This window comes from Lissotriton vulgaris, chromosome 9, assembly GCF_964263255.1.
Source record: "Lissotriton vulgaris chromosome 9, aLisVul1.2, whole genome shotgun sequence".
NCBI lineage: Eukaryota > Metazoa > Chordata > Amphibia > Caudata > Salamandridae > Lissotriton > Lissotriton vulgaris.
In genome coordinates, this window is record NC_141697.1 from 519,491,703 (window position 1) to 519,507,584 (window position 15,882).

Consider the following 15,882-nt stretch of genomic DNA (forward strand, 5'->3'; position numbering starts at 1 on the left):
TAATCACCTCACTGACCCCTTACCTGCGAATGCTGTAAAAGACCTCACCCCCCTGCTCCTCCCACTCTGGACTAAAATCATTAACTGTTCCCTTCAACAAGGTCTCATCCCTGACTCCCTCAAGGTGGGGCAAGTCACGCCTATACTCAAGAAACCTACAGCTGACCCTGCTGACCTTAGCAATTACCGCCCTATCACCAATATCCCCACCCTGGCCAAACTGCTGGAAAAATGCGTACAACTCCAACTGACTAAACACATCGATCAGTTTGACCTCCTCAACCCACATCAATCAGGTTTCCGAGCAAGACACAGTACGGAAACGGCCATGACACACATAATTGATGACGCTCTCCAAATCCTAGACCGCAATGACTCCTGCCTCCTCATCCTACTTGATCTCTCCTCAGCATTTGACACCGTCAAACATGAGAACCTACTTGAGCTGCTAAACACCAGAATGGGTCTATCGGGTACTGTCCACAAATGGTTCACTTCCTTCCTACATCACCGGTCTCAGAAGTTCAAGGTCAACAACGTGCTATCCCCAGCTGTGCCTGTCTCTTTAGGCGTGCCTCAAGGATCTTCACTATCCCCCACTTTGTTCAATCTAGTCATGGAACCACTCACCACCTTGCTCCAAGCATCTAATGTACACTTTCATATGTACGCCGATGACACTCAACTCTACCTCAAACTACAATCCCCGGAAGACATCAAACTTCTGAACTCTACGCTCAAAAACCCCCAATCATGGTTGGCCAATAATCAACTCAAACTAAATGCTCTGAAAACTGAGTTCCTTCTAATCTCACCTCCGGCGAAAATCTCCACCACTCAAACCTGGCTTAAGCACCTAACTGCATTCAATGTCCAACCCACCATCGTGGACTCCGTGAAATCATTAGGCATCACTCTTGACGCCAACCTCAACATGCAGAAGCATATCAACAAAGCAACTAGGGGAGCTAACTTCCAAATCAACACTCTGAGGAAACTTAAACCCTTCCTCCCAGCTAAGGACTTCCAAACTGCAGTTCAAGCCCTAGTCATTCCACGCATAGACTACGGAATCGTGGCTCTCAGCGGACTCCCGCTATCAACAACAGCACCCCTAAGAGCCTCCTTGAACGCTGCAGCAAGACTTATCACTGGTTCTAGGAAACACTCGCATATTTCCCCTGACTTAAAATCCCTGAACTGGCTCCCTTTTGAAGCCAGAATACAGCTGAAAATTGCCTGTATGACACACATGGCTATACACCACAAGTCTCCCAGCTACCTCACTCAAAAGCTGACTTTGTCAGGAGGCTCGAGAAATAACAGAAGCACAAAGAATCTCCTCCTGAAACCTCGAAGATTTCGGAAGGAAAAAACTTACAAGCGCTCCTTCTCAGGAATGGCACCCAGGATTTGGAATGCCCTCCCTCCCGAAACCAGGCTTATCTCCTCCACTGCACTCTTTAAGAAAGAAGCAAAAGCCATCCTTATGGCTAGTCGCACTTGAACACTTTTTTATTATTGCTTATTCTGATTGTCTATTGTACGAAATTGTTTATCAGATTTTGACTCTAGTTTGTTAGACACCTAATACCCACTACTATCCTGTACCCAAAAGTTTGCTTTTGCCGGTCTATCTTATTGTCTATTCGCTCACAAGTTGTTTATCTGGTCACCATCCTAGTTTGCTACCCACCCACTACCCATTACTATCTTGTACCCACAAGTGTGCTTAATTCTCCCGCTTGTTTCCCTTACCCCGTGTTTACTGTAAAGCGCTCTGATATCTGCAAAGATCTTGTCCGCGCTATATAAAACTTTGAAAATAAATAAAATAAATAAATAAATTCACAAAGAAGGCTACAGGAAAATTGCTGGTGGCCAGCCATGAAAAGGATGTTGAGTTGGCTGTGATGCTGTGTACTGTGCACCTGGTATCTCACACACAGCTACAATCTCATACATCACAGATGTCTCTGGTTCCTTTACTGAAGTTTCATCGCGGACCCCAATGATTAATTTTGAAAGTGGTAGAGTACAATTGTCATGACACACCCAGGGGCATATTTACAAGGGCATTGTTCCGCCGGATCGACCCTTTTTGCGATGTTCTTGGACACTGTGCCCCAATCCATATTGACAAGTCGGCGCTAAGCTACTTTGCGTTGCTTAACGCCGCCTTGTAAATATCGTCCTCCTCGACACCGTTTTCTGCAGTAAAGGTGTCCGCAATGGGTGTTGCTGTGGGCGTTCCCACTCAGCACCTATTGGTTTTTGACACTGCTCCAGATTAACAAGGATCTGTAAATCTGAGGCAGCGCCAAGGGAAGTGTAAGAATGGCTCAACGAAAATAAATTATTTTATTTCTCCTTGTTTTTTGCTTTTTCTATGTGCGCTGCATCTGCAGCACACATAGAAATAGCAAAACGACATTAATGATTGTTTTTGTGCAGGACAGTGTTCCTTCCTGCACAACAATAATCATCCCTGCAACGCAGGCACCCTTGCACCATTGTGCAAGGGTGCCTGCATTGGCGTTAGACTGCTTTTTTTGCACCTGCGCAGGGGTGAATACAGGAATGCGTCGTATTGTTGTAAATACGGCGCATTCCTGCTCTTAGAAAATGACGCAGCTCGGGTCAGCAAAAATGTGTGTGGCACCAAGCTGTGCAATTCTTTTGTAAATATGCCCCCCAGTTTCTTCAACATTGGTTGGATTCTTTACTGAGGTATTTTAAGAGTGGGTTTCTCTCTTTAGTGAGTTTTATTAAGTGAGTGATGTGTAGTAAGTGATACTGGTATGCAATTTCCTTTGTCTGAGATGCAGCATTTCTTGGCTCATTGTGGGGTTCAGTATTTAATTACTGCTATTCATTACCCACAGACAAATAACTTGACTTTTAGGATGAATATTTTCTCTTAAAAGTTGTGTCCAATGGCCGTTTGCTCTGGCTTACCCATTGATCATTGCATTATGGGCCTTGTTTTGGTTGCATCACGTCTATGACATTTTGAGGGAAACAAAGCGTCTATTTTGGGTCAAATAGACCAAGAACAAGGACACGTTTCACCATAAGATGGTGGCTATATATGAAATCGCCAACGTGGGTGATTCCATTTTTGTGTGCAGGTTGGGCAAATTGTGTGTGTTGGGCTAATTATTTTTCCTAATTACCAAGATGATAAGTTTCAGGGGTGAAGACCATCTAGGTTAAGATCCCCACCTAACTCCATGTCACCAGGGACAATGCTTCCAGTTCTCCAAATCACTGGTGAAGAGGTAGTCTAATTAAATCAACAAAAGCAAACCAGAACTAAATCACCCAGAAAGCATAGTGCTGCCACCAACAAACTCAGCACCGGAAACTGTGTCCATAATAACCTGGCGAGAGGTGGTCACCCTTAGCTGGGTGTCAGATGGAAGGCGAGGGAATATGGAAAGTGTTTCTGAATTTAGGTTGAGTACGGTCAGATAAGATTGTTTGCAGGTGTGGAAGGAGGAAGTGGCAGTGGAGACGGTTTGCATGTTGTTGACGAAACCCAGGTGTGAGGTGTGTTTTTGAATGAGTTGCATTCAAGGTCTAAAAATATTGTGGAGCATAGGGAAAGGGAAGCGCCAAATGGGCACTGAGTGTGTGTGGCGTGTGACAGACAGAGGGAAGTGCCTTCATTTGCCACAGCTACACAATTGCTCAATTGCAATATTGTTTTTGATTGTTTATATCAGGGTCAATCAAAATAAAGTTTAATGTACAATTGTAAATCATTACAATTCGGTAATCCATTAAAATACAATTATACAGTAATAACAGTTTCCTAAAAGCCAATATTGTTTCTAATTGAGGATAGGATGTTTCTAAGTGGATATCTTCGCTGAGAGCGTGTGCAACTGCTGCATTTGTGTGCATCAGTTTGGTATTGTTTCTTGTCCATGTTCTGTGTATATTCTTTTTTCTCACTTGATGGGGGGCGCACATTGTTTTATTCATTCTCTGCGTGGATATGCAAACGACGTGCTGATGTCACTGCTGTGGAGTAAGTGAACCGTCTCGTGTCTGCGTTTCATGGCGAATAAGTTCTTAGAGTTTATCATTCAACCTGTAATAGTAATATCTGGTTTCTAATATAAGCAAAGAAACTGTACGGTTAAAACAGCTGCAATTGAAGGGACGGGATCATAGACCTTTGAACCTTGGTGCCACTGCACGTGTTGTACTGTTGGTAAATACCCGGTGGGGGATACCACCCTGCCAAATTCTGGGTTTTCCATACTCCACCTCATCTCCCCCTATGTTTCGGCATAGATCAGACCTGCGGGAAGAGGCCTGCACATGTAGTAGAGGGCGGGAACTTTCTGGTCCAGTATGTTAGTTTCCCCTTACAGGACTGCAAAGTTGTAACTGCACTGTGCAAGGGTAGAATTACTGTCTGATATTGGCATTTTCCGCCAAGGTAATCCCAGCACCCCTGCCCTGTGCAACTTTTAATTGGAGCCATAAAGAGACCAACCTGTGAATGATGTTCCAATAGGTCTCAAAACCCAGATGACATCATGAAACAGTCTATGATGCCTATTGGTGGTGGTTGTTAGAAATGCTGGACTGGGCAAGATAACTGTTGTTTTTCTGGATGGCCTCTTTAACTCTTCCAACCCCAAAGACTGAAATACTTATTGGCATGGAACTAACCCAGAAGCCAGTGCCACTTTTATTCAGTTCCCTGCCAGGCCAATTCGAGAGTGCTGGCAAGCCCCATTATGTTGTAGTCGCCTGCTCAATTGCCTACACCGCTTGAAACAAATTAAGCGACGGCCATAATGCTACCCTGCTCTCCAGAGAACTATCGTTTCGGTATGCATGCGGAGTTTTGTTTGAACTGTTGTCATGCGGGACCTTTAAATAGCTTTCTAAATTGCTGTAATGTGTTTGAGATGCCAGAATGAACATCTGTTCCAGCTACACATGCATAATGAAGATCGATGAAACCTGCCTTTTATTTTGGGCGGGAATTGCAGGTTTTTAGAGCAACACAGCAACAAGCTGAGCTCAGTTATTTCTGCTCTTGTTGGAACCCGGGGGCACTTTTATCGCTAGGACTAGTATGCCATAACTCACGTTAAGAAATGCTAATTGTACTATAAAGCCTACATAAACAAGCATTGACAAAAGCAATAAGCCTGACCGTTTGTGTGTGGATGGGTGAGTATGTGAATGGGAGAATGAGTCAATGGTATATTACAGGATGGTTGGGTGAGTGAGTACATAAATGGGTGAAGGAAAGGGTGCATGGATTGATGGCTAGATGAATGGACAAGAGATGGATGGATCAAACCAATGCGTGAGTGCAAAAGTGTCTGCATCTATATAGGGGTACTTGCGTAGCACAAATCTAGCACAATTCTAACTAGGAAATAGATAGGCAAGAACCAAAGGTACATTTTATTTAAACAGCAGAGCAGAAAGAGGGAGAAGGGTTAACAAGTGAAGTGTAAATTTTCATCGGAAGAGGTGTGTCTTTACTTTGTTCCTGAATTGGAGGAAGTAGGGAGTGGTACGGATGTTGGCTGGTATATTGTTTTCGGTCCTGGGTGTGTAGATTGACATTGCTTGTCTTCTGGTCTTTTACCTTCTTGCACATTCTTATTTCTGATCTGCGGCTGCCTTTTTCTTCAAATGTAGCAAACATGAGGGAACGATGGACGGAGCACTGAAAATTTTCAGACACTCACCCCCAGCCACTATTGGATCTGGGTTGAATTCATCATCGTTCTTTAGCTCACTTCACCACCCCAGTTAAGACACCGCTATATGCAAATCAGTCTTGACCCTGTTCCTCATGGGAACAGTCCAGCCCAAACTGCCAAGTCAGGTCTTCCCTGGAATGGAAACAAGCATCCTGGGACCGGTTTCGGGGTAACAACCCTCATTCACCAGGGTAGCCTGAATCCAGTGACAAAGTGAGCAAGGGACCCTCGTCTGGGCATACCCTGCCAACTTAGAGTAAACAAAGCTAACACAAGGAGACAATGGATGGAGCACTGAAACTTTTTAGAGACTCATCCTTAGTGACTACTAGATCTGGATTGAATCCATCATTGTTCTTTAGCTTGCTTCGCCACTCCAGTTCAGACACAGCCATGTGCAAATCAGTCTTGAACCTGTTCCTCATGGGAACAGTCCAGTCCGAACTGACTATCCAGGTCTTACCTGGACCGGATACAAGCATCCTGGTACCAGTTTCGGAGTCACACCCCTCATCAGCCAGGCTAGCTTGAATCCAGTGGCAAAGTGACCTTGTCTGGGTATACCCTGCAAACTTAGGGCAAACAAAGCAAGCCCAAGGAGACAATGGATGGAGAGCTGAAACTCTTCAGACACCCACCCCCTGTCTCTATTAGATCTGGGTTGAATCTATCATCATTCTTGCCCCGAACCCGGTCCCAGGATGCTTGTTTATGGTCCAGGGTGGACCTGGCTTGGCAGTTCGGGCTGGACTGTTACCATGAGGAATAGGGCCAAGCCCGATTTGCATATGGCTGAGTCCAAACTGGGGTGGCATGGTGGGCAAAAAAACGATAGATTAAACCCAGATCTGTTTACTGAAGTGAATGTTTGCAATGTTCAGCAATCCGTTCATCATTTATTCCTTTTTGATATTGCTTCTTCAATTAAGCAGGTTTTTCTTTTTTTAATGCAACCCTTTCTCCTTAAAGAAAAATGGGAGGCATTTAATAAAGAAAATGAAATGTTTCTGTTTCATTTTTTAAGCGTAGGCAGTGGTCAGTGGGAGCACTGCCTGCTCTTAAAAAATATTTTTGCATTCATTCACAAAAGGGAAGGGGTTCTGTGGAGACCCCTTCCTGTTGTGAGTGGCCTACCACCTACTTGAGGTAGGTGGTAAACTGTGAGGGCTTTGCGACCGCATATGCAGTCGCAAAACAATGGTACATAACATTCTGTCTCGCTATTAGGAAGGGACGCCCTTGGAATGCCCCTTCCTAATAGCAACTCGCAAGCACTATTTTGCAAGTCGCCGACTTGCAAAATAATGTTTGCACATACCGCTGTGAAAAGTTAGCCTGGCATATGATGTCCACTAGTTCTAGTGGGCACCTTGTACCAGTCTAATCAACCTTATTGATGGTGGTTGTAAAGTCAACCTTATAGAAAGCTATCCTAGTGGTAGCATGGACCAGCAGTCATCAGGCTAAGACTTCAGAGAGCATGTGAAGCAAGTTGTTTTACCATATATAATCCCTTGAATACCACATGAAAGGACACCACACAAGGTATATATCAAATATATATGTATTTATTCTAAACACAACCCCTCTGGACTCTTTATGAGGTCAGAGGCAAAGTACATTACAAGTTACTTAATTGGCATACGATATGTTGCACAAATACAGTTTTGCCCTAGGGGCCTCAAAAACCATATACTAAAATAGTGGTATAAGAACCACGACAGAAATAGAAAGTAGGCCCAGGGCCTAGGGAATCTCTGGGGCTACACTAAACAACCAAAGGTTAGGTAGTAGGAGGCCCACGGGAGACGAGTGCAGTGTCTAAACACAGTCGCGAGTTACCGTTGACTTATAATGGGGAACGAAGAAGTTACAAAGTTACTGTTTAAGGGCACTTCTGGATGGACTGTGACAAAACCCCTTTAGACTAGGATACTTCGAGAGTCAAGACCCACGGGAGCACTGGAGTACTCGTGTTACCTCACCCAGGGAAGCCAGGTGCATAGGTGCCTTTTGGTGTCGGGTTTCGTCGATGTTTTCAATGGAGATCTGCAAAGAAGTGCTGGAAGCGACCAGAGGAAAAGTGTCCAGGTGGATCCAAGGGTGGATCGAAAATCTGAAGAACCTAAAAGCAGAAGGGACAGAGTCTGGGTCACTAGCCAGGAACCAGGAAGGAACCAGGCGATGTCGCGATGAGCTCAGGTGCACAGGTGAAGCTTGTCTCTGCAGCCACGAGGACCAGGAGGCATCAATGACAACCAGGAGCTGGATTCAAGCTGTTCCACAAAGGATCTAGTTGACTGCAGTGTTGGTATCTGGATTGGACCCAACAAGCCTTAGCAACCGCAACCCACGCAAGAATGAAGATTGGCTTTGGTGCAGACCAGCAAGGTCTGAGGAACTTCTCCTTTGGGGAGAAGTTTGGGCAAGCCTGGAGCAACCAGGAAAACAGTTTAGTTTCAAAAGGAAGTCTTCAGGGGGCTCACTAGCCAACAGGCAAGGAACTGGGAAGACGCATCAAGCTGAAATGCAAGAGCAGGCCCATGCAGCACTCGTGGAGTGTGGAGAGCTGAGCTTCAGTGCAAATGGTGCTCAGGTCTGGGGCTTCTCATATCCCAATGCACAACAGCGAGTTACCTCAGGAGTTGATGCAGTTAGCAAAATGCAGGATGTCCAGAAGTTCCGGTCCCACATCTCTCGTGTCCGCCACGGGTCTCAGCTTTGCTGGGATCGTTGAGCAGTGTCAGAGATGCCTGGAAGTCCATGTCTTGTGTTGCAGAGTCTTTGAGTTCCGGTGGGAGTCTTGACAATACAGACCGGCAAGTTACTGGTGGTGCCTGTTTGCACAGGGTAGTCACTCCTTGACCACAAGGGAGATGTCTTCCCTCTACCAGTCGATATGGAACGTCGAAGGTCCTGGATATATGTTTCAAAGTTTCGTCCAGGCAAATCTAAAGTCCTTGGGACTCAGCTCCTATACTTATACTAAGTTAAGGGGTTGGATTACCTGCTAGGCCCCTCCTGTGGGTGGACCTGAGAAGGGGGTAGTTACACCCCTTTCCCTTTGTCCAGTTTCGCACCAGAGCGGGGCTGGAGGGCCCCAGAAACTGGTTTGAACCGGGCTATGCATGAAGCACCTTGTGTGCCCCAGGCAGTGTCTAGAAAAGCATCTGCTAATGAAGCCCTCCCTGCCCCAATACACAAAACCCTGTCTGGGGAGGTGCTTGAACCTCCCTGGACAGGAAACCTATTGTCCAGTAAACTGGAAAAAGAGAGAGTTTTCTCTGATGAACCCAGAAAGGACTGGGAAATAATATAACAAAAAGAAGGTTCCTTTCTGTGGTTTTTAAATAAAGTTTTTTTTAAATGTAACTTGTTACCTGTGCGCCGAGCCTTGCCTGCCTGTATGTAGGTAATTTTGAAAAACATCACATATACAATGAATTGAGTCTATTCTATGAAAATATTAAACATTGGTCTAGATTTATAGACAATGTTTTCTTTGTGTGGGAAGGGAGTGAGACCGACCTCACAACATTCATAGAGTGGCTAAACTGTGGGGATGGTAACCTCAAATTCACAGTGAACAAGAGTCAAGTGGCAGTTGACTTCTTGGATATTAAGATCAAGGCAGAGCAAGGGAAGTTGTGTGTTGAGCTTTTTGTTAAACCATCTGATCAAAACACCCTGCTCCACCATAACAGTTACCATCCCAAAAGTCAAAAAGAAGGGATCCCCTACAGTCAATTCATAAGAATAAGACGGAATTGCACTGATAAAGACACCTTTGAAAAGCATGCTGAAAATCTAAAAACTAAACTGCTCCAATGGGGATACCCCAAGAGATTAATAAGAGTTAGCTACAAAAGAGCCAAATATCAGAACAGAGAATCCCTCTTTGAACCAAATAGGAAACAACAAGAACCTGAAAATAACATCGTAATGGTTTCAAATTATAATGGTTTAAGTTGGAAAATTAAAAATCTGATTAATAAAAACTGGTCTATCTTAAATAAACAAGGTAAAACCCCACTCCCGAAACCTATTTTTTCCTATAGGAGAAATAGGACTATTCGTAATTGCCTGGCCCATACCTACAGGGAACCCAAGAAGGGCAGGCAATTAAGTATTGACCAAGGAAAGCCCATTAGAGGTAACCAACCATGTGGATCATGCTCCCACTGTAAATCAATTGTCCAATCTGACAAAATAGAACTTAACGGTATATCACATTGGATGAATGATCATGTCAACTGCCGAACATCCAAAGTGGTATACCTTATAATTTGCCCTTGTCAGAAGGGCTACATTGGCGAAACTGGTCGTGAAGTGAGACTGCGCTTGTCTGAACATAGATCTGCCCTTAAGAATCATAAGAAAAATGCCCCACTGGTTGACCATTGGACCGCAGAAAAACACAAAGAGGATGAACTCAAATGGTTCATAGTAGAAAAAATAAAGACAACCACAAGAGGAGGGGATACAGACATAAAACGTAAACAGAGGGAACAGTTTTTTATGTCCAAGTTTCGAACATATAATTATGGCCTTAACAGTAGAGAAGAGTGGGAAAGATTAGTCAGGTAATATCACAGCACTGTGGATGAGATCCTGTTAGCACACTGAAATTTTATGCTGTGTTACTCGAATTAGAATTTTGTTTTTGTAATGAACACATGTATGTATGTACACTGTTCCACCTCAACATAGTGGATAAACATGAATGTTAATCTGCCTAGAAAAAAATGGATATGTATGCAGAACATATGTACTATACATAAGTAATCATACTGCAAATTGTTCCTTGACTGTACTTTTGTGTTACACGTGATGTTTAAATTACAGCATTTTACGAATGTTAAAAATGATATCTAATGTTATACATGTAACAGTTACATTGTTACTGGTGTGGATACGGGTTGAATCAGTGTAAAAGGACGCTCTGTTGTAACAGCTATATGTATGTAGTGAACACACATGTTCTAGCATCTTTCAGTTATGGGAATGAGCCCTTTAAATAATTATGGAATTGGATCCCCTCACACAAATTGCCAAATATAAATCTTGGTACTAGCCCTTTACATTCGGAAAGCTATACAACACGAGCGTCCTTCCCATCCATATAATTGTGCATCTAATTTTCATAAAATCATGTACCAAAAAGTAAGTTATCGGTGGACCCTTAGCCCGCAATCTAACATCGGAAATGTCACACCATTCATTAAAACTACCAAAATGGCTGACGCTATTCTACAATTAATATACTAAATATACTTGTACGATAGATCCTATACCCACTAGGTCTAAATACCTTGAACTAATGAAGCTAACCATAAATAAGGGATTAGTACCCTGTGTACAATATACGACTCTAATAGTCAAAATTGAAACGCGAGTAAGGTCAATGGGTCTGTATCGCCGGACACTCGTCACCATCCTAAATCATCGAGTGTTTATACCCCCTTCATTATTTCCAGAAATGGGGCTTTTTCAAATAAATTAGTATTTATATATACACTCTAATTCGGCATAAATGTTCCGTAAAAATGAGTCCGTTTTCTTATGTGTACAAAACACTAACTAGCGTGGCACTAAAAACTACCAAAATGGCGCTCCTTTTTACGTAGCCTAGCGTAAATATGATCTAGGTGTAGGCAATTATCTAATTAAAAGTAATTGCTACACATATAAATAGAACCGCCACCCCGCAGTCTTCATACCAACTCTGGAGACCGGGGAGACCAGGCGGACGGTTCGTGCTAACGCAGAATAAGGTAAGAGACGCGTACGAACAGTAGACTCAGGGGGTTAAGGTGTGGGTTTGAGTTTCTGCCCGAGTTAGTGGCTGTACACTCAAGCTAAATCGAGTAATAAATACGATCTCACATGAGCATCGATTCACATCTACCTGTGATCTAATTTATACTCGTAGATATACATGCAAGAGAGAACAGTATGCCATAGTACTCTCGCCCGTCTAAATATCAAAAATAATAATACCCCAAAAATTTTTTTAAACATCTTTCCGTATATCCGTGTATAATTTAAAAAGAAAGTGTAACTCTCTCTATGCTTATAAATGACCATAACTAAGCATATCTTAAATACTTGAAATTCCCTTGATTGTCTACTTAGGTGTAAAGTTCGCCTTTAAGTTTAACAGGAAGTGACGACCTCTGCAAATTCCTAAAGATACTAAGGAATGGAAAGGACGACATAAAACCGACATAATCCGTTTTATACAAAGCACCTTGAAGTGTGTCTCCTAAAATTACAAAGACTCCACGAACTATCATAAAGTAAGCCAAAGACCTTGATAGTCGCAATGTACAGATTATGCATTATAGTGGTAGCTGGACTACAAACTCAATGTGATTATTATTTTATATATAGATCCTTTGACGACAAAGCTGAGGCGTATAACACTATAAAAGGCTACCCCCCTCCAGGATCAAGACTGGTACTGCAAATTGAAAAATGCTATAAATGTAAGACCTAATGATCACTTGTAGCTTTGACCCTGTATGATCCTAGAAAAAACTCTTTTTGTAAAAAGACTTAACAAATCCTCATATACTGTATACTAATTAATGTTCCATATACCTTTTTAGATTGAAGAAGTTTTTAATCATAGTCCTGAGGAAGGTGTTCCATCCTACTAAGCACTGAAACGCGTCGACAATACTGGCTTTTTAAATTGTTTTCTACATGTTGATACATTGAATTTTCGTGTATGATCTATAATGAAATATGTATGTAATTTTATGTGCAAGAAATTTTTTATGTCAAATTATTTGATGCAAGAAACCTTTTCTTTTTTAATAAATATGTTTTTTTATACAATTTATGGTATGTTTTACTTGGTATATGTGTAATTGAGGATATAAGAGTTTTCTAGATAGGTGTCTAGCTTTACAAGTTACATTAAAAAAAACCTTTATTTAAAAACCACAGAAAGGAACCTTCTTTTTGTTATATTAACCTATTGTCCAGGCCTCCCCTGCCGGAGTTTCGTCCAGCAGCAGGAGGTCAGACTCGTGTCTGTGGCAGCAGCATCCATTTTGTGATGCTGAGGCTCTGTTTAACTTTAACCGGGTAAAGCAGTAACTACATGTCTTCTCCCTATAGAAGGGTGGAATGCTTCCCCCGCCACCAGGACTGGCAGGGGGGTAGTATTCCAAAGTGTTTGACACCTTACGCAACATGTTTCGATAAAGCCAAACCAAAGATAGCAATAACTGCGAGGATTATAACGCACTTAAGAGTATATGGTATGGCTATATCATAGAACAGCTATAAGGAGATGGTTCCGAAAGCTGCAGAGGGGCTCAGCTCATGATAGGGAACCCTCTCACATAAAACCAAGCACTGCCTTCAGGATTGTTAAGGCCTGCCATAGGAGTGACTTATAAGCTACTATGTGTCTATATATAAGGTAGATATAGGTATACTATATCTAAGTAAGGGGTGATTACACCACCTTACCCAAGCTGTGTGAACAGACCTGTGGTGTCAGTTTAGAGGCCCAACCAGGGGTGGCATAATACATGCTGCAGTCCCTGTTAGGCCTCAGATGCACCTATGCCCTGGGTACCTAAGTACACTATACAGGGACTCAAAAGGGTGACCCAGTAACCAATCTGGTATGTACCTAAAGTACATGGTATCAATTTAGAGGGAGAACAGCTAGGCTGTGTTCCTGATTAGCAGGGCCACAGCCAGTCTAAAGTCGAAAAACCAGAAAATCACAGCAAAAAGTGGGGGTGACCATAGGAAGCAGACCCTACTCTCCTACAACCGCCATCTTTTTTTGCGGTTGCAAACGGGCCGATTTTCCATTTGGAACTGCAAAACACAGTCATACATCAGGCCTTGAGTGTCTTGTAGGTGATGTAGATGGTCTTGCATGTCTGAAGGGGGGACCATTGAAGTTCATTCAGTGTTGGGGTGATGTGGTCAAATTTCTTCTGGCTCTTGATAGCTCAAGCTGCAATGTGTAAGATATGTTTTAGGGCTGCCAGTCTAGTACCAAGGCAGCTGTTGGGAAGAACGTTGCTCCATCCATGTGGGAAAGGACAAGTGCTAGTAACCCTCATGAGGTTGGTTTAACTACAAGCGCATAATATCTACTTCACACGTCTGCGGGTTGAGAAATGGATCCTCCTGTTTTTGGAACATAGTTGAAACAACAGGATCCCAATTTAGTAGTATTGTGGAATGATGAAGCCCTTAACTTTGATGAGGAAAAAGTACAGTAGTTATTGAATAACTGAATGAATGAAGGTAGGGCACTGAGGAAATCAAATGTGTACTGACTATCAAGGAAAAGTGAATGAGGAAGGGTTCTGACCACAGAAAATGTGTTACAGTCAGAGCTTATTATGTTGTCAGATAAATAACAGTTCACTGAAGGCCTCAGTGGTGCGAAACATAAAAATAATATGTCTTATAAAGAGACCTAATGAATTATAGCTATTTATAGCTATTATATGGTAGTGCATTGACAGTGAAGTGACTATGTACCGACAGTGGTACAGGTCACCGCAGATGATGACGATAAGGTTACGCCCAAATCTGGCTCATAGTATCGTTAGAAGATAGGAATTTGTCTATGCTTGTTCAAAGTATAAAGAGATTGAACAATATTTTAGAAATGATACAGAAATCTGTGGGATTCACAGCATGATGACTGATTAACATCTTTCCTATGCCAGGAGGTGGGTTAAATTAAGTCTTTAAACTAGAAATAGTGTTCTCAACAAGTGTAGTCTGAATGTGTGTTCATTTACCAGTATAAACCTCTCAGAGTGTTGTAACTGATTGCTGTAGACTCCTATATTCCAACTTTTGTCCTACCATTGCTCATGGAGCAGAAATTGTTATATTCCTTGATTCCGTAAACATCTGTAAAAAAGAATAATTTTTTTTTTGCAAAATACCTTTTCATGTGGCTCAAAATATAATTTTTCTGACGATTCTAAGACCCGTGATTTAAAGATATCACAATTAACCAATTTCTGGTATACAATTTATTCAACTAGGAAGAACAGAAGGCAGTCTGCCTTACCAAGTTTCAAGCCCAGGACCTCCAAATTACCGCAGTTTGGCAGCTGCAAGTATTGAGTTAACTGAGCCGTCCTCCTAGCTTCGTAATGATCAATAAAAGTGGAGTGACAATATAAATGTAACATTTGTTAAAGAAATTAGGAATGCATTAAAACCTCAGGAGGCACGTAGGCACACAGCTTTATCTAAAATGTACTTAATAGCTCAGCTTTACCCTTACCGACGAGACGTTGGCAGGAGGAGTTCTGCTTTTACAGATCCTCCGTGGTCCTGGACGCACCCGCCCGGCAGACCACATCCTTCACCCAGTCATCCACATAGATTTTACCAGTTTCCGGGTTGGAATTATCACCGGACCTCCGATACCAGTATGACGCCCTATAAGCCCTGAAGAGTCATAGGCATTGACCTTTGACGAAACACGTGTCGGCTGGCATTTGTCCATGTTAAGATCATCCATACGTATATAAAATCTGCAAGATTTACATCCGGTGTCGACTACATTTACTTCTAACTTTATGTACTGTCAATAATCATATGTGTGCCCAGGTTTTGTTTCTCTAAAATGTACTTAATGATGGGAGAACAAGGTTAAATGCCAACACGGACACGTGCTTTCTAATTTGAACAATGGAAAGCCTGGGTCTAACCCAAAGAGTGATGGGCCCGACCCATCGGCGGGCCACACCCTTGACTTAATTTTCACTAGCTCTTCTGAACGTAGTACGGAAGACCCTCTTCCTATGATCTGGACTGACCATTATCTTTTAAAGTTCAGTCTTCTTAGCCAGACTCTCACTAAGCCTACAAGTGGTAAAAGAGTGCTGATTCGCCTGTGGCGTAAACTCACTTCATAAGCCTTTGTGGCCCTCTTTAAACCTGTTAACAGTCCGGCTCTACCTCTGGAACGAAGGGTAGCCAAATTGGAGCTTTCTATCTTACAAACTCTAGACCGAATCATCCCTGAAACCACCGTTAAAGCTAAATCGGTGGCCTCCCCATGGTTCACGACCGATTTAAAAAAAGACAAACAAGCCAGCAGAGTAGTGGAGCGAAACTGGCGGAAAACAAA